This window comes from Urocitellus parryii, chromosome 9 (assembly GCF_045843805.1).
Source record: "Urocitellus parryii isolate mUroPar1 chromosome 9, mUroPar1.hap1, whole genome shotgun sequence".
In the NCBI taxonomy this organism is placed as follows: Eukaryota; Metazoa; Chordata; class Mammalia; order Rodentia; family Sciuridae; genus Urocitellus; species Urocitellus parryii.
Genome location: NC_135539.1, coordinates 20,157,202 through 20,176,757, shown reverse-complemented (window position 1 = coordinate 20,176,757; position 19,556 = coordinate 20,157,202). Strand labels below are relative to the sequence as shown.

Sequence of the window (19,556 nt, the reverse complement as noted above, 5' to 3'; positions counted from 1 at the left end):
GGAGGCCTGGCTTCTACTGAGCTCTCACTAAATGTAAATGACTTTTTTCCTGACATCCATTGCCTATTGCCACCAGTGACAGGATGAAGAAAGTCCCCTGTGCTGCCACATCCTGACTGTCCCTAACGACCCCTGTGATCTGTCTGACAGAGGAATTCCTTCAGGAAGAGCCAGAGCAGCTTCTGCCCCTACAGGGCCAATGTCCTAGGTGAGTGCTGTCCTCTTTCCAGCCCAGCCTAGCTCTGGAGAGAGGGTGCCCAGTGGTCCAGTCCAGGCTGGGGTAGCTAAGTCCTTGGCACCCAGGGCCTGGGCTACAGGGGGCTTGAGAATCCTGACTCTGTATCATCTCCTACCAAGAGCACTCTCAGCAGGTGGAACTCACTACTTTGGGAGTGAGTCGGCTGTGCCAGCTGGGCACTGAGGAGGAAGATGGCTTGGAACAAGAAGTGAGAGGTGATTCTGGCCCCCACTCATCCGCCTCCATCTCGGGGGCTGCCTTTGACCAAGTTCTTATCTCCACAGGAACACTGGACAGACATGCTGCACACCTGATCCTCAGCCTCCTCAACCCTTTTCTGCAACTTTTCTTCACCCACTCCCCTCCACCACACTTTGGACAGTTTGTATTTGAGCGCAATCAAAAGTGTGTGTTAAGGGTAAATTCTGGTATTTGCAAGTAGTATTCATTCTCAGTGAATGAAACAGAAATGGGGGGGGGGGGCCAGTGGACCTACCACGTGGCCAGCCTCTGCCCAGCCCAAAGGCCTCTTTGCCTGTTTTTGTCCAGCTGACACTAAGAACTCACTATTCTTAGGAGACTCAGAAGACTCCCTACTCCGGTGCCCAGCTACAAATTGATTTTAATCCCAATAGAAAAGGCAAAGAAGTGGGGAGCTCTCCCTCCGTGAGGCCCTTTGACTCTTCCTGTCCAGCCTCCTCCAGCCGTGAGCCACACTCCTTGAGGTCCCATAGGAGCCATGAAGCAGGGGCTCATCCAGGGCTAGTAGGCTCTGGCAACCTTGTCTTTCCTATCTCATGCTGCCTCAAAAACAGCCCTCCTTGCTCTGCTCCACCTCAGTCCCTTGGCTCTGCCCACTCAGCACTCTGGACTTGCCCTGGTTTTCAGAATCTGCAGATCCTGGAATGCCTGAGGCTGCTCTGGACTGATCCCTTGGTCTCCAGAGACTTCAGCCAGAGGGAAGGTGAGCTGACCCACACCCCATCTTTCCCCTCCGCTCTCCCTCTTTTACATGGTCCATTAGAAAAAGCTGTCTACTGCCTTCTCCTGAAGGTATGCATATACGGAGTACTTCGGGAACTGGATTACCTCTGAGAACTCATTGAACCTCTGGACTCTTCCCCTCATTTCAATTGGTCATATTTGTCCAGGAGCCTAGATGGAGATTGGCTGGATACATTGAATCCCTGCTAAAGCTGGCCTACTGTGTTTCTGGATGGAAAGGACCAAGGAGCTCAAGGAGGAACCCATTGAATGTCTGCTGTGATGTGAGCAGAATGTAGTAAGAGCCGCAAGCTGGCCAATGAGCAATTAGTCTGAGCAGGCTGGGCAAGGACAGAGCTCAATGGTAGAGCTGTTAGCCAGCAGGCAGGATATGCTGGGCTCCATTCTCAGCACCACAAACCTTCCAAAACAAAGGAAAACAAAGAGCAGACCGTGGAGGAATTTCTCATAAGCTCAAATGATTCCTAGGATTTCTTGGAAAACTTCTGAAACGATTTCTGGACTGCAGCTCCAGAAATTGCTTATATTGCTTGGGCTTCAGCCAGGCACTGGGGTCCTGGAAAGTTCTGCAAGTAATCAGAAGATGCAGCATGACCTGTGAACCAGTGCACTGGAGTTAGACCACTTTCCAGTCCAGCTGCCACTTACTAGCTTAGTGAGCTTGAGAAAATCACTTGACCTCCTGAAGCTTCAATGTCCCTATTTCATAGCAAGTATCCAGCAAATGCTGTTTTGTGAAGGGATTCAGAGAAGCAGAGCAGGCGCTGGCCCCTGGCTCAGGAGCATGGAACTGGTTCAGGACATCTCTCCCTCCACTGGCCAATGGATCAGAAGGTCAAGGTGCAACCTGACCCTCATCTCGCTCATCAAGTACTTTGCAGAGGTGATGGGGCCACTTCAGAACTTCCAGGCTTGGCCCGATGACCTGCTCATCAGCACCTACCCCAAGTCTGGTAAGTGAGGAGGATCACACAGCTCCCCCGCTGGGGCTGCAACCCTGACCTCGGTCAACAGGACCAGGCCCTCCACCTGCTCACCTCTGTTTCCTTCCCTCACAGGTACCACATGAATAAGTGAGATAGCAGACATGATATACCAGGGTGGTGACCCAGAGAAGTGTCACTGGGCCCCAGTCTATCTACGAGTGCCCTTCCTTGAGTTCAAATGCCCAGGGGTTCCTTCAGGTGAGAGTGGTAGGTTGCTGTATCATGTGGTGTTAGAAGGATTGGGCTCCAGCACACCATAACTTTTCCTGCCTGCACGTTACATCTGGAAACTTTGAAAGATACACCCGCCCCTCGAATTCTCAAGATACACCTGGTCTGGCCCTGCTTTCCCAGGGTCTATTGGATCAGAAGGTCAAGGTGAGTGGCAGCAGAGGCCACTAGGCCATTCCAGCATTGGTCCTGTTCTGCAAGGAAAGTCTCTTCAAGCTTTGTCTCTGCACAAGTGGGAGGGCCACCTGCCCTCACTGTGGCAGGCCCAAGACAAGGAGGAGAGCGAGACTCTTCAGTGCAGACCCGAGGGCAGGGGAGCCTGGTGCTCAGAGGCTCACAGAGGGGCTGGAGGGTCCCCTGACTGCCTTGTTCTCCATCTGGGTGTGTGGTGGAATCCCAGGGGTGAGATAGGATGAAGTATGGCTCCAGGGACCAGCCAGGAGTCTCCCATCAAAGCTGAGTTCAGATCCCAGCTGCCATAGCCATCCCTGAGGTCTCCAGCAAGTCAGCCTCAAGGCCTCAGCGTGTTCCCTTGTCAAGCTGAGAGGGGACCGCCCACAGAGGTGCTGTGAAGGGGGCCAGGCAGCCAGGAGGGCAGGCGGTCCTGGGGTGTGTGCGTGGGGTGGCATAGCTAGCAGAGGGTGTCATCTGTCCCTGCAGGTGATCTATGTTGCCCATAATGCAAAGGACTTGGCTGTCTCCTATTACAACTTCTACAAAATGGCCAAGGTGCACCCTGACCCTGGCACCTGGGATAGCTTCCTGGAGAAGTTCATGGATGGACAAGGTGGGCCCCAGTCTGGAGGAAGGAGAGGGCTGGAGCTGAGGACGGCCACCTAAAACTCTTACCAAATCCTGCTGGTCCCCTTCCCCAGTGTCCTATGGGTCATGGTACCAGCATGTGCAGGAATGGAGGGAGCTGAACCGCACTCATCCTGTGCTCTACCACTTTTATGAAGACCTGAAGGAGGTGAGACTGCCTACTACTTCTATCTATGTCCCATCCAGGAGGCAGGAACCTCAAGGGACTTGACAAGGCCCTCAGGACCCTCCCCTTTGGCAGGCCCACCCAGCCCAGGACTCCCCACACTGCCTTCCTGGCCTGGAACCTCAGAGCCAGCCCAGCTCAGGACCCAGCACAACCCTTATCTCTTAGCATTTGGGTCAGTTACACATGCCCAAGGCTGTGCCAAGCCTGGGACCACAGTTCTGAAGGAAGACTCTCCCTTCCTCTCTCCTAAGGCACCAAGGGGGGTTCACTCCATGATCAAAAACAGAATGGGTCTAGAAAAAGTCCCAGAGTGAAAATCTCAGACTGAGATATTTCCAAGTGGAAGTGGCCATCTCCATTGTGACACCAGAGAGGGGACTTCACTTGTGTTTGCTCAGGGAGCAAACAAGCTTTAGAAGCCACCAGGTACTTCTGGGTCAAACTGAGAGGAGGGAAGCAGCCATCTGCATAGGATATGTCTTCAAATATGGTGGAATTTTCATTATGGGCTGCAGGATGCAGGCAGGAGGCACTGCTCGGAGGTTTCCAGGACAGGCCAGCCTCCTCTTGGCCTGGAGCCCTGGACCAGCAGGAACCCTGAGAGTTCCAGGCACCTGAAGGCCTCACCTTCCCCTCTGAAGTCAAGGGGTCCAGATCCCCTTCCCACTCCCTGCTGCTCCAGAGCTGGTCCTCAGTGAAGGTGGCCTAGGGCAGAAGACAAAGAGCAGGGAGAGGAGGGGTGAGACTCCATCCCCAAAGGGTCATGCTAGAATGACAAGGGGTCAGATGCCATTCAGTTCCCCTGTGTTAAGAAGATCAAAGACAGCCCAGAGGGCAGCAGGCAGGTGTCCTGGAGGTACAGGTACAGAGTGCTCAGCCTGCATCAGGTTACATGTGACCAGTTCACCTGGGTCAGTGTCAGCAAGAAGGATGAAAACTGAGTCAGGAGGTCTGGGCACAGAGTCCCCTGATGCTGGAGTGTCTCCACGGATGGGTGGGGGCCTGAGAGTGGAAGGAGCATTAATCTGGGCCTGAACACCAGGCCCATCCTGCCAGCTTCCTTGCGCATTTGTCACCAGGCTTCCCTATCCACAGGGGCAGGATCATGGCTGACTGCTGCAGCAAGGTCACCAGCACCCCTCTGCGCATGGTCTTCTGAGGAGGCTCCAAATCATTGTATAAACCCACGATCTTGGCCAAGAGGGAAGGAGGCATGCCCTTGAAGCCCCAGGGAGGGGCACCTGCCCTGAGACCCCCAGCACCCTGCCCTGTGCTGTCAGAGGAGCTCAGCAGCTAGCCCCCACCTCCCCAGTTACCACCAAGGGTCCAGCCCCTTCCCTGCCCATCCACGAGATGTCCAAGTTGGGACCCTGACAAGCTAAACTGCCAGAGTGATGAGGTGTGGGGACAGTGGTCACCCTTGGGGGGAGGAGCTAGAAAGTTGCCAAAGGGTGGTTTGGAGGAGCAGTCACCTCTGTCTCCCCCCCTGGCCTGAGTGTGCTGGGTCAGCAAAACCCGCAGGAACCTTAACCTTACCCTTCTGCGCACTTTTCTACTCATTTATGTGGTAATTCACCCCAAATTGAGAACCAATCATTCAGTGTGGACCTTTGGCCTCTCATGCAGGCTCCATGCACCCCTCAACTTCAAACAGAACCAAACTTGCAAGGAGACAAGACCAAGGGCCGAGGGGTCTGCCCACCATGACAAGACATCTGTGGGCCTGGAAGGTAGCACCTGGGTGGCAGCCACACGTGGGCCTTGCTTCAGGATACAGGGTGTGGCTCTGCTAAGCCCCCTGGTTCCCCCCACAGCAAGAAGCAGAGTGGGCGGTTGGAGGAAGGAGGGAGGCACAGGCCCTGTGTCATAGAAGAAGAGAGAACCAAGAGGTGTGGTCAGAATCACCTCTGTCTTGGGATGAAGTAGGGAAATCCTGAGGACAGTCGTGTGCTGTGTAATGACAGTTCACCCAAGGACGGACACACAGAAAGCACAAGAAGGAGCTTGAAACCTTCTCTCACCCAGTGACACCATAGCCATGTGCTGTTGAGAGCCACAGCCAAAGGGGCCCCAGCAAACTTCCCGCTGCCAGCAAACTTCCAGCTGCTGGCTGATGATTGGCTCACAGTGGCCCCAGCAACATCTAGCTGATTGGCTCCTCTGCGGTGATGTTCATTGGGCTGTTTCCCTGCCCTTCAAGCTGCCAGCTGATGATTGGCTCACAGTGGCCCCAGCAACATCTAGCTGATTGGCTCCTCTGCAGTCATGTTCATTGGGCTGTTTCCCTGCCCTTCAAGCTGCCAGCTGATGATTGGCTCACAGTGGCCCCAGCAACATCTAGTTGATTGGCTCCTCTGCGGTCATGTTCATTGGGCTGTTTCCCTGCCCTTCAGACTACGGAACTGCTCATTGGGGGACTTCTTTGGCTCCGCCCACGCGACCTAGCCAATCGGCCTCAAGAGCAGGAGGATTGTGGGAGGTGGTGGTTGGTGTGTGGGAGAGGCTTGTGGAAGCCGGTGGTGGCAGTTGGGCTCTGAGGGTTTTTCCTGAGGAGCTGTTTTGTTTGGCGTTTGTAGTTTTAAAAATAAAGTTTGTTTCTTTTGACAAGTGGCTCCTGAATTGTGCCCAGTCAGACTGTGGCAATGTGCAACACACTACACATGTGTGGGAGTGTTAGTGTAAACACATCCACTGTTTGGCCAGTGCTATAAAATGAGGGGACATGAACCAACAGGCCTACGTGATACATGTTTCCTACTGCAGGACCAAAGTATAAAAATACCAATGAGACATATTTAAGGTAAATTTTGTTTCTTCTTTTTATTTGTTTTTAAATATACATGTCATTAGAGAGTGCTTGGATATATTACACACACAGGGAGTATAACTTATTCTAATTTGGATCCCATCTTGTGGTTGTCATGATGTGGCAGGTCACTGGTCCTGTGTTGATATATGGACATAGGAAACCTATGTCTCATTCATTCTACTGCCTTTAGGAAAATCTGTAGAATGAAAGCAAGACCTTGACCCTCATTTTCACACAAGCAAACCAAAGATCGGCTTCCACAGGGCAGATCCTGAGTCATGGGCTAAGTCTGCATCTTGCTCCTGTCTCTTAGAGCCCTTCCCATCCACCTGGCCTGGGCTCTGTGCCTGGGGGACCCTGTAGGCAGAGGTTTCCAACCATGTCAAGCAGGTCTTGGGAGCAGCTTTTGCTGCCCAACTTAGGAGTGACCGCCTGAGCTGGGACAACACAGAGCTCTTTGGGATGGGTGTCTGGGACACAGTACAGCTTGGGTCATACCATTCAGGGACAACCAAAAACCCCATTCCTTGACCTTTCTTCCTTATCTACTGGATAGGTAACACTGGGGGCAGGTGTACAAATGTCCCTGTCTACCCACTTGGTCTCACCCTCTATGCAAGCCATGTGACTGTAGACAAGTCACTTCTCTATAGAATATAGGAGGGCTCCCTTCACCATGAGCTGAATGCAGCGGTGGCTGCCGGGGGCTGTAGGCTGGGGCTCTTAAAGGACTGAGGCTCCCTCTCTGCATCTCTCCTGCACTGTGGGGAGGATGGGCCCTTCTGGGGGCCTCCTGAATAGATATACTCACTGGTTCTTCCACTCGTGGTTCAGGGGAACTAGAAATCTTCAGGAAATGACCGCTGGGACCAGAAGGGTTAACCTGTCACCACCTCGACCCCCAGCTTCACCTGCACATCCCTTCTTGGGAGGAAGTAAGGGCAGGGGGTGGGTAGAAGTAACTCATGGGTTGAGAAACCAGCCTTGAAAACACAGTGACAAATGGCACCTAATGACTACATGATACCCATCTTTGGCCATGGTTATCTCCAGGCTGGATAATAAGCATGAGGATATCCTTGGGTACAGGCATGTGAATTAACACTATAGATTCTCCAGCCAACTTCCCAAACCTATAGCATTGGTGAGAACAAGCAGTCTTTCACTGGAGTAATCATCTGGCTTATCTCTAGTCCCCAAACAGGGCTTGCAGATGGCATATCAAGCTCTCTAGCAAATACACACAAAAAAAACCCTCTCAGAACATTTCACTATTGAGCAATGAGATGAAAGTGATGAGAAAGCTCATCTTACAAGATCAAATGGCCCTGGATGTATCACCTGCAGCACCAGAAGGAACAGGTGCCATCATTACAGTGGAATGTTGTGTTACCCCTGATAACTCTGGAACTATGTCTTCTATAAGACCTTGACTCTCAAAGTTGTCTGATTCTGCCCAAAGTTTCAATGACTTCCTAACTTCTGGGTTTTCTGGAACATCTTGTTCTACAACAGCTTTTTCTTCTTATTAGCCTTTATATTCTACATAGCAATACTTCTTTGTTATTTGATCTGTTGCTGTGGTGGGCTAGTATCTCACATGCCCAGGTTATCAAAGAATGATGGTTCCAACACATTCTGGCCTTTCTATGTCACCTTAAGATCACTCAGGACAGGACTTTCCATCCCTGGATAAGCAGGCTCATGGTTCCTCGTCAGCCAGAAGCAGTCAGAGAAGACAGACCTTGTTCCTAGTTGCCTCTTAAGATAAAGGGATAAATGTCTGCATGTGGGTGAGAAGAGGTACTATAGGAGAAATAATAAAAAGAGAATGCAGACATAAATGAAGGACCAAAAAATAGGATTTTAATTCAGAAATCCTGCATACTTTTCCAGGCCTCTCACTCTCTATGACTGTCTCTCTTCCAGGCCTGTTACTCCCCCAATTCATGGGAAACCTGTGAATCTACCTGTGCACTTTTAATTAAATACTCAATACACTGATGAAGGGAGACATCATATTTCGAGAAACCTATAATTTAAGGGACTTCTTATCACTATCTCTTGATCAGATGATGAAGACCAAGTCTGCCCAAGGATCCTGGGATTAACCAGTCTACCAGAAACCAACGTGAGATTACTGAACTGGTGTCATTCCTACATGACATACCTCCCCATAACCACTCCTGACCAAGTTTCCTTAAAAAGAAGAGTCTGGAATCCAGGATGGCCCACATTCAATCCTTCCTGGAGTCTCTTCCACTGAAACATGTACTTACACCGCAGTAAGGCAACAGCCTCTTTGCAGTTCAAGTCCTCAGTTGGTGGTGGGGTGGAGGGGGGGCGGTTCCAACAGTCAAGGGTTACGCATTTACCATGCGTTAGCCAATCAGAGTCTGTGTGACAAGGAACCCTGCCCATGCGCACGCCTATTGGCTGGTGCAGAGACCCACTCCCCAGCCATAGTTCCACGCCCATGCACGACTCCAAGAGGGACAGGAGGTTTGAGGGGTGTGGGGGTGCAGTCAGGCCCTCTCAAACTATGACCAGGAAGAACAGCATTGCGACGGCTGAAGCAGGGAATAATCCCTGGGCCCCCCAGTTGGGCTGTTGATCCTAAGGGAGGCCACTGCAGACCCTACGGCTTGCATGAGGAAGACCATATCCCTGGGAGGAAAACAGGTAGAAACCTGTGAGTCTCCACCCCACCAGCGCCCAACTAGGAGAGAATTCCTAACCATCACTGGCCTCCAGGCCCATCTAGAGCCTCCTCACAAGGCCTTCAAGCCCAGCCTCCAGGCTTCACCACTTTGCAGGCTTGTCTTATCACACTTGCCATCCTTAGGCCCTGAGTGCAGTTGTAGGTATTTAACTGTCCCCTGTTCCTCATCCAGAACGCTCTCCTTTATTCTAGGAATTGCTCATCAATTTCCCAGTGGTGGGACCCTTCCCTACCTGCTTAGAGTTGCACAGGGTCGACCTCCCTACCCAGCCCTTTAGGATAGACCCTCCCATATATCTATTACAGCCCCCACTCCCAATATAATCTGCCCTTTGCCCCCAAAGAGCCTGAGACCTCTCAAAGCCTGCCTGTCTGAAGGAAGACCCTCACCGTCCTACCAAGGCCTTCTCCCTTTGGTCTACCGGATCCCCCACCCCTTTCTTGCCACTGGGGAGTTGACAGTGAACCCCACGTAATTGCAGACCCTATGCCCAGGATTCAGGTAGTAGAGAAGGTAGATGCCTAAGACACAGCCTGGCTTTGCTTCACCTCCCAGAGACCCATAGGGACTTTGTGTGCCAAGGGTGTTAGAAATAAAGACGGACGTGCCATAAGAAATCAAACTATGCTGGAAAGTGGGTGGCCTAGGCATTCACTTGTGACAAAACGGAACGCCACCTAATCTGGCTAGGAGGCACAACAGACGGGCAGTAGGCCGGCTCATATACCCAATGGCCTGCAGACCTTCACCCTGATTGGAAGACTCAATGATACAACCCATGGGATTGGCTAATATTAAAATGGAAGGAGGACAAAAGGGAAAGCGCATAATTAAGACAGCTACAACTGAACCCACTTAAGACTGATCCCGTATTTTGAAAATGGACCACCAGACTTTCTATTTCTCACATGGGCTGAAGCTGTGTCCTAGGGCCCCTGGAGAGGGGTGTGGGGGCACCTGGAACTGAAAGATGCTTGCTTCAAAAATCTCCTGGGAGCCATTGCGAGGCACCTTGGAGACTCCAGCAGGGCCAGCTCTTTCATCTTCTGGCCAAAGGAGCTAGATGCCAAAACGCTGCCCTGGGGATACAATGTGGGGCATTTTATCACTGAACTACTGTTATAGGGAGACCGTTCAGAAAACACTCAAAGACCAAATTTGAAACAAATTAGAGAGCTTTATTTCCTGGCCAGGGATGCTTCTGCCATGCCCAAATGTCCTTCTGACAGAAGTGCACCAGGCTATCTGTGGTTCCAATATTTAAGGAAGAAAACCACATCCTATGGAATCTGTGAATTTCAAGCAAGAAAGGTACAAAGGCTGAAAAAAAGCAGTTAGTAGAGCCATCAGACAACCACATCCTGGGTTCAGGCACAGTGTGGTTTTTACCTCCTGGTTCAAGTACATTTTGTGGGATACAAAATACAGAAGACAATATTTTTTTATATTTAGCAGAAAACAGCTCTCATTTTGTTTTCTCAGAAGTGGGTCCTGCAGCTATCTCCTCATGGGAGCAATAACAGAAAAACTAAGGTGGAGTCTGGAATAGCTGAGATGGAGTAACTTCAGCCACATCTGTTTGCTCATAGAGCCATAGTGACTCCATGCTTGTCGCTCCAGCAAGGAGGGGACTGTTACAAGTGATCAGATAGTTTAACCACAGCAATTGCTTTACACAACCAGTATTAGTAACTTATTGTGTTGATCAATTCACACCACAACACTACATCTCAACATTTGTTTTGTTGTTATTTTGACAGAGTCTTGCCCAATTAGCCAGGCTGACCAAGAACATGTGGTCATCCTGAGTCCACTTCTCATCTCTGGGAGTACAGGTACACACCTCAGCGATTGGCCCACTGTTGCCCTTAATGTATTTTTGTTTCATATTATATATATTTATATATGTGCATATACAGAGAATAAGAATATAAACTATACTATTATATATTATAAATATATATTAATAAATATAATTATTAAATATATTAAATATATATTTATAAGTACATATTATATATATTTATATGCTATATGGTATTTATATTTATAATGTAATATAATATGCATTATATTATGATATAAAATATAAGTGTTTATTCATGAAATGTATTATATTGTAATGGTTGTTGGGAAAAGTATAAAGGCAGCTGCACCCCAGAGAAAAACCCCAACATGGAGCCTTCGACCTTCTCTTCCTACCTTCCCCTTTTTTTCACTGGTGATAAAAGTTCCCTTGGATTGAACTCTCCCACCGGTGCCAATTTCAAATCTCGCTGGCAGAAACCTTAGCCCCAATAAGAAATAATTCCTGAGCTCCAGAACTGATATCTGGAAGAACTTGCCAATAAATGGGTGGCCTGCCATTTATCTAAGCCCTGCTATCTCTCCTTAGATCTATATAAGCACACTGCCTTTTGCAATAAAATTGGAATTCTCCCCAGCGAAGTGTCTTGCATGGAGGATTCTTTCATTCTGGTGTCAAAACCCGGGACACGGGTGAGCTCATTCTAACAAGAGCCCTGTCCAGGCTCTGCAGAGACACTCCACCCTAGTCTGCTCTTTCAGACGCTGGCTCCCTGCACTCACCACTGATCTGGTTTAGGTAAGTTCCCCCTCCCTGGCTCGCCAACTCCCTTCGGGCTGACAGTAGGATCTGTGACTGTGACCGTCCGGCACACTCCTGACGCCTGGTAGGGAGGAGGGAACCCACCCCACTAAGACCTTCACTGGCCGCAGTGGACCCTCTGGCGATCTGCTTCCCTTTGGGGTGTGAGGCTTCTGGGTTTACACGAGAGGCTCCCATGGGAGCTGCATCCTGCTGGAGCTGTGTCCTGCTGGAGCTGCATTCTGCTCGGAGCTGAACTTCTGGCCAGGAGCTGCGTTCTGCTGGAGCTCCGTTCCTTTCTTTCCTGACTCTCTCATTCCAGTCGAAAAACTTTCCTGACATCCAGTTGCCCATGGCTCCAACCCTATTGGGTCTCACAGACCGCACTTCCCTGGTGACAACCGGGTACTGCCCTCTGTATTTCCTCGCAATGGTCGGTCATTTTGGGGACACCCACTTGACCCCCGTTCGCCCTGAGCTTCCAGGAAGCTATTCCGGCCCAGGTTTTTCCTTTGTCTCTCGCTCTTACTCTTTCTCTCTCTCTCTCTCTCTCTCTCTCTCTCTCTCTCTCTCTCTCTCTCTCTCTCTCCCATCTCTCCCTGTGACTATGGATACCTCTTCATCTCTACCTGAAGCCTCACCCCTCAAATGTCTAATGAAAAAATCTGGCCACACTCTCCCTCACACCAGACATCAAGCCCAAACTCCTGATCAAATTCTATACCCAAGATTGGCCTACATATCCTCTGGATAATGGCAATCATTGGCCTCCAGAAGGCTCCTTAGATCCAAATCTCCACCAGGACCTTTTTAGCTATTGCTGGCGTCTGAAAGCATGGAAGGGGATTCCCAGGTCTTCCCATCCTGCCCTCTACTCTCTGCTCCCAACCTTCCCTCTGCACCCTTCTCTCCGCTCTTCATGTCTGCTCTCCCTCCCAGTGGTACCATGTCCACGTCCCCTCCCCCTCCCCGCTGCATCGGCCCTGCCTGCACACTTCCCCTCCTCTTCCTCCGTGGAGATATCCCCCTCCCCTCCTTCTTCTTCCTGTCCTCCACTGCCCACCACCCGTGGCCCTGTCTGCACGCTTCCAGTCTGCCTGGCCACCAGACATGTGCACTGGTGCTCCACCTTCCTGGTGCAGTGGGCAAAATGGGTGGGTAGTGCGCCCTCGGTGGCCTGGAGAGGCCTCGGGATCCCACCTCAGCCGGCGGACAAGCCACCGTCCTTCACCTTCATTGCGCCATGGCAGCTTTTGTGCACGGCAGCTTTTGCGCGAGCCCTCGACTCGCTTGTGCCTCCCTCTTGCCTCCCCGGTTCCAAAGGGCAGGCAGGATGGCTCCCACCTGGCTGCAATGGGTAGAATCTCCAGATCCCTCCGAGCCTCCTCCCCCACTCTGCTCACCTCTTCTACTGATAAGTCCTTTCCCCTCCCCCTACTCATGCCTCTCTTCTCCATCAGTGCCCACACCCAGTCCCACCATAGTACCTTTGTCCTCTCAGGGAAGTAGCTGGTGCTGGAGGGATCATTCGAATACACATCCCATTTTCATTTCAAGATCTTTCCCAGAATCCTGATGAAAATCCAGCCTTATTTCTCAACCGCCTTACAGAGACCCTAACCAAATACACTAAGCTGGATCTTGAGTCTCCCACCAGGGCTACAGTGTTAGCAACCCATTTCATTACTCAATTGGCCTATGATATTAGGAAAAACTCAAATGAGCTAAGGAGGGCCCTCAGACCCCTATCTGAGCTCTGGTGAAAATGGCCTTTAAAGCAGGTTCCATTGCAGAAAAAGGTAACGCCCCAAACCCAAGCCTTGGCAGCAGCCCTGAGGCTTATGGCTCAAATGAGGGCTTTTTGGAGGAACCAGCATTCCTCTCCACCAGAGGCTTGCCTCAAATGTGGATGCGAAGGTCACTGGGCTTGCCAATGCCCAAACCCATGGCCTCCTTCGAGGACATGCCCCACCTGTAACCAGACAGGACATTGGAAGAGTCACTGCCCCATGGCTGGCCCTTCCTCGGCACCTCTACGCAGGGGTATGACCAGTCAGGCAGTCCCTTCTCCTGAACTTTTGGGGTTTGCAGAAGACTGAAGAAGCCCAGATTCAAAGACCCCCCATCGCCCTCTCCAAGCCCAGGGTAGTGCTCCAGGCAGTGGGTAAGTCCATAAGCTTCCTTGTGGACACGGGGACTACCTATTCCGTCTTGTCTGCCCATTCTAGGCCTCTGTTTCCTTCCCAGGTCTCAGTTATGGGGATTGATGACAAACCCTTCTCCCCAAACAGAACTGTAAAGCTGGCCTGTGCCCTGGAGGGACACCCATTCAATCACTCTTCTGGTCATTCCATCCTGTCAGTTCCTCTCCTAGGCAGAGATGTTCTCCAATTATTAGGAGCCACCCTCCAATTACACCCCAAGAATACCACCACCCATCTCCTTCTGCCTCTAATTCTTACCCTCTCTGACATCTCCATGCTGGTTATAGCCTCCCACCACAAGCCAGTCCATACCCAGCTGAAACGCCAAACTAAACTTCCTTGTGTTCCCAATTTCCTAGCTCCAAAACCCATAGGGAGGGATTTAAACCCATTATAGACTGGTTGCTGGCCCAGGGACTCCCAATCCTTACTGACTCCCCCTGTAATACTCCTATATTACCGGTGCGCAAACCCTCCGGAGCCTATCACTTCGTCCAGGACCTCCGCCTAATTAACGAGGCAGTTATTCCCATCCACTCAGTGGTTTCCAACCCTCACACTTTTCTTACTCATACCCTCCCCCACTTTTTGACCACTCACTTTACTGTCTTGGATCTTAAAGCTGGCTTCTTTACAGTACCTCTGCATCCTGACTCTTATTACCTCTTTGCCTTCACATGGGAAGACCTTACATTCTTTAGGTTTCAACAGCTGACATAGACAGGCCTACCCCAAGGCTTCAGGGACAGTCCCTACCTCTTCAGTCAGGCCTTGACACAGGATTTAACTGTTTGTAATTTGGTGATAGCACTCTCTTACAGTTGGATAGAAGCCTTCCCTACCTCCAGGAAAACTGCTGACACCATCAGAAACTGCTGACACTGTCACCTCCATCCTTATTGAGCAGATCATTCCTAGGTTCGAACTTCCTGCCTCCATCCAGTCAGACAATGGTCCAGCCTTCACTTCTCAGGTTGTTCAACTAGTTTCCAAAGGCCTTAACAGCACTTGGAGGCTCCACATCCCCCACTGACCCCAATCCTCGAGTAAGGTTTAAAGGCCTAACAGCATTCTCCAGGATCATCTCACTAAACTTGCTATTGAACTCAGACTGTCCTGGCCCAATCTTTTGCCATTGGCCCTCACCCAAATTCGGGCAACCCCTTGAGCCCCCTCAGGCCTTAGCCCCTTTGAGCTGTTCTATGAGCACCTTTCTTAATCAACTAAAACTTGCCTGTCACTCCTCCTCCCCTTGTGTCCTACCTGCCCTATCTCATGTTTCTATGCAAACTCCTAAGAGAACACACAGACCCGTGTCTTCCTGCACCGTCTGTTATTTCTGTTCTAGCATAACCAGGAATTGAATCGGACCCTCTTCAACCGGGTGATGCAGTCTTACTTCGAGAGCTACATTCTCAGTCATTGAAACCTCGCCGGACGGGACCCCATACAGTCATATTTCCACCATGCTGGGGCCCACCAAACTCAAAGTTTCTCCCCAACCTCTCCTGTTACTAATCATTAATCTCTCTCAAGCTTCTATCCCAACCCACAGATGGAGCTTCTACATCCAAGCAACATGGCAACAGGATGGCACCACCCACTCTCAGTTTATGGGTAAAGACGATTGCCCATTCACTGGCTGTAATTGGGCCCTTAATGTTACTGGATTCAACTGGGCCACCTCATCCAACTTATGTTCAGCAATGCTATGCTTCATAGCAGACCAAACTGAGGAATCCTGTAAGCACTGACCTGACACCTATGGCAGATGCCCTTATAATTCATGCAAAAAACCGCTTTCTAGATAAGTCTCGCTATGAGAATCGAGCATATCCCAAATTGACTTTCTAACAGTGGAAAAGGGAGGTACTTGCTTATTTCTCAGGGAAGAATGTTGTTATTATATTAATGAATCTGGTCTAATAGAAAAAATGTTATTACAAGAATTATTGACCCAATTGCTCAAACCCACCTCCTCTAATCCCATAACGGGGTTCTTCCAATCCTCTCTCGCCACATACTTGCTACCTCTCTTGGGCCCCTTATTGGGATGCTCCTTTTTTGTGCTCTCTTGCCCTGCATAATGAAGTTCCTTCAAACACAATTACAGAAAATTTCTAATCAAACCTTCAACCAGATTCTGCTTAGGCACTACCAGCCTCTGATGACCGATGAGCCCCCAACATCTTCAAGAGAACAACTCACTCATTGCTGAAGCTCACTACCAGACACGATGGAATGCAATGGACATCGGACAGCAGGAGACAATGAGCCCAGAGAACCTCTTAATCTGCCACCCTGGATTCTTGAGCCTTTATGTCCTGTTAAGCCTCCTCATGGCCCTTGGCCTCTTCTCTATCAGTCCCCCAACATGAAACTTCTGCCAAAAACTGACCTTTGCTTTAATTTTTATCTTCATCCTGTTTTTGTTTGCTCTGATCTTCTTCAGGTGCTGGTGACGCCATGTCAAGGCAATGCTTCCAGTATTTCCTACAGTCTCTGTTACAGGACCAGTGGCTGATACCAACAATCTCCTCCATCCAGGACTGGTTCGATGCCATCAATGACTTGTGGCTTCAGGGAACCTTCATAGACTTTACCCCTATGGAAGTAGCTGTCCATAGTCACTGGGTTTTATTTCTGGCTGCCATGATATTGAAGCCAGATTTAAAGTTAGGTAGTTAGTGTAGTTAGGTAAATCGGGTCTAATATCGAGTGAAATCTAAAATGGAGGCCATGCTGGGAATGACTCAGGGAAAACACAGAGGATAATTCATGGAATGTTAATGAAGTCCTGAAGAGGCCCTAGGCCAAAGTCCACCTGGAAGAAGTATTAATGAATAGCCCCCAGCAGATTTGAAGATAGCCCATCACAAAGAAGTGATAATGAAGTCCTTCCTGCTCAGACTACTTCCTTGGCCCACCTGTGTCCCACCCCTCGGGCCTTCCAACCTACATTCCATCACTGAAAGAACTATAAAAAGGGGAGACAACTGCACTTCCACGGATTTCACCTTCTGGGTCCCCTTCTTCCTCTGGGAGAAGTCTTTTCTTCTGTCCTTTAATAAATTTCTAATCTCTACTCTGACCTTGCCTCGGCGTGCTTCTTTGGTGTTATTCTTCAACATCGGGGAGCAAGAACTTGTCACCGGTCAACAGCGGTAACAATATCCCCAGACCTGCCCCTTGAACATTCCTCCACTTCCCCTTTTAGGCCCCACGCTGCCCCCACACAGCAGGAAGCAGCCAGATCTGACAAACGACGCCCCAGTTCCTAAGAAAACAAAAAGGGAGGAATGTTGGGAAAAGTATAATGGCAGCCACACCCCAGAGAAAAACCCCAACATGGCGCCTAATGACCTTCTCTTCCTACTTTCCCCTTTTTTTTCACTGGCACGAAAAGTTCCCATGGATTGAACTCTCCCGCCGGCGCCAATTACAAATCTCGCTGGCAGGGAACCTTAGCCCCAATAAGAACTACTTCCTGGGCTCCAGAACTGATATCTAGAAGAACTTGCCAATAAACGGGTGGCCTGCCATTTATCTGAGCCCTGCCATCTCTCCTTAGATCTATATAAACACACAGCCTTTTGCAATAAAATTGGAATTCTCCCCGGCGAAGTGTCTTGTGTGGAGGATTCTTTCAATGGTTAATTTTAATTGTCAACTTAATTGGGTTAAAAGATGCTGATGATTAAGAAGCTTCTGGGTGGGCTGGGGTTGTAGCTCAGTTGGTAGAGTGTTTGCCTAGCATGTCTGAGGCACTAGGTTTGATCCTCAGTACCACATAAAAACTAATAAATAAATATTATGTCTGTCCACAACTAAAAAAAAATTTTTTTTAAAGAGAAACTTCTGGGTGTGTCAATGAGAGTGTGTCTAGGGTGATTGGCATGTGGAATAGCCAACTAAAGTGGAGACCTCCCTAAGTGGGGCAGCACATCCAATAGGATGGGGGCTTGGATGCAATGAAAGTTGGGAGAACAAGGAAGCAGCAGCAGAGGCAAGATCCATTCTTCTTGAAAGGGCTCTTAATTGCTGCTTTGATCATCTAAGGATATTGGACTCTGGCTTCTTCACTCTTGCAAAGCAAACTCTGCCAGTGTTTCTCCAGGGAGTTTCCAGAAGCAGTCGGTCTAGGTCTAGGGTAGCACCTGTATCCATCGTGTTCTGGGGCCTCTGCCTCTATGAATGTGCAGCTACTGGTTCTTCCAGCTCTCCAGCCTGCAGAAGGCCATTGTGGACTATCCAGCTTCTGGTCGCATAAGCCAACCTGATAAATCCCTTGTTGATAATCATACTTCCTGTTGATTCTGTTCCCCTAGAGAACCCTAATACATATGTGTTATAAGGTATTATATAGACTATATATAAAATATTAATACATGTTATATGTTATAATATAAAATGCAATATTTAATAAGTGATATGTAATGTTATATATGATATTCATATTTATTATATATAAATGTATATATTTTAAAATATAAATATTATTTATTATAAATATAAATTTAGATTTTTTTTACAATATATATAGATATTTTTTCTTTTGATCAGCTCCCCCACTCTTTACAGTAGACTCCAGGAAGGAAGTTTATATTCACTGTTTCAGAAGAGAGTAGCCAGGTGTGGTGGCACTCACCTGTAATCCCAGCAATTTGGAAGATTAATGCAGGAGGATGGGAAGTTGGAGTACAGCTTCAGCAACTTTATGAAACCTTGCATCAAAATAAAAAATAAGCCTGGTGAGGTGGAACAAGTCTGTAATCCAAGTGGCTCAGGAGGCTGAGGTAGAAGGATCGATCATAAGTTCTAAACCAGCCTCAGCAATTTAGCAAGGCCCTCAGCAACTCAGTGAGAACTTGTCTCTAAATAAAATATTAAAAAGGTCTGGGGATTTAGTTCCATGGTTAAGTGCCCTTGAGTTCAATCCCTGGTATCAAAAATAAATAAATAAAAGATAAAAATTAAAAATAATAAAGGCTGAGTATGTAGCTCAGTGGTAAAGTGACCCTGGGTTCAATACCAAATACCACCCCCCCAAAAAACTCAAAAAACAGAATAGCAGAAAGAATATGGTCGAATAATACTTAACAAATTAACAGATGGAGGTCTGGCTTCTACTTCTCAGTACACATGAATTGCTCCTGTCTTCCTTTCCCTGCCTGCCACCTCTGATGGGATGAACAGTGTCCCTCTGTTGCCCTCACTGAGGATTTCCTCTAGGGCCCATGTGATCTGCCTGGCAGAGGAGTTCCTTCAGGAAGAGCCAGAGCAGCTTCTGCCATGAGGGCCAATGTCCTAGGTGAGTGCTGTCCTCTTTCCCAGCCTGGCCTAGCTCTGGGGATGCGGGCCCAGTGGTCTAGTCCAGGCTGGGGCAGCTGAGCCCCAAGCCCCCAGGGCCAGGGCTGCAGGGGTCTTGAGAAGCCTTGCCGCAGTCTGGCTGGGCACAATTCAGGAGCCACTTGTCAAAAGAAATTAACTTTATTTTTAAAACTACAAACGCCAAGCAAAACAGCTCCTCAGGAAAAACCCTCAGAGCCCAACTGCCACCACCGGCTTCCACAAGCCTCTCCCCCCCACACCAATCACCACCTCCCACAATCCTCCTGCTCTTGAGGCCGATTGGCTAGGTCGCGTGGGCGGAGCCAAAGAAGTCCCCCAATGAGCAGTTCTGTAGTCTGAAGGGCAGGGAAACAGCCCAATGAACATGACCGCAGAGGAGCCAATCAGCTAGATGTTGCTGGGGCCACTG

The 19,556-nt window shown here is 49.4% G+C and overlaps 1 pseudogene; it reads left to right on the top strand.

Moving 5' to 3' along the window:
• The first annotated feature begins 2,027 nt into the window (after positions 1-2,027).
• LOC144256956 (sulfotransferase 1A1-like) lies at positions 2,028-15,221 on the top strand (annotated as a pseudogene).
• The last annotated feature ends 4,335 nt before the right edge of the window (positions 15,222-19,556 follow it).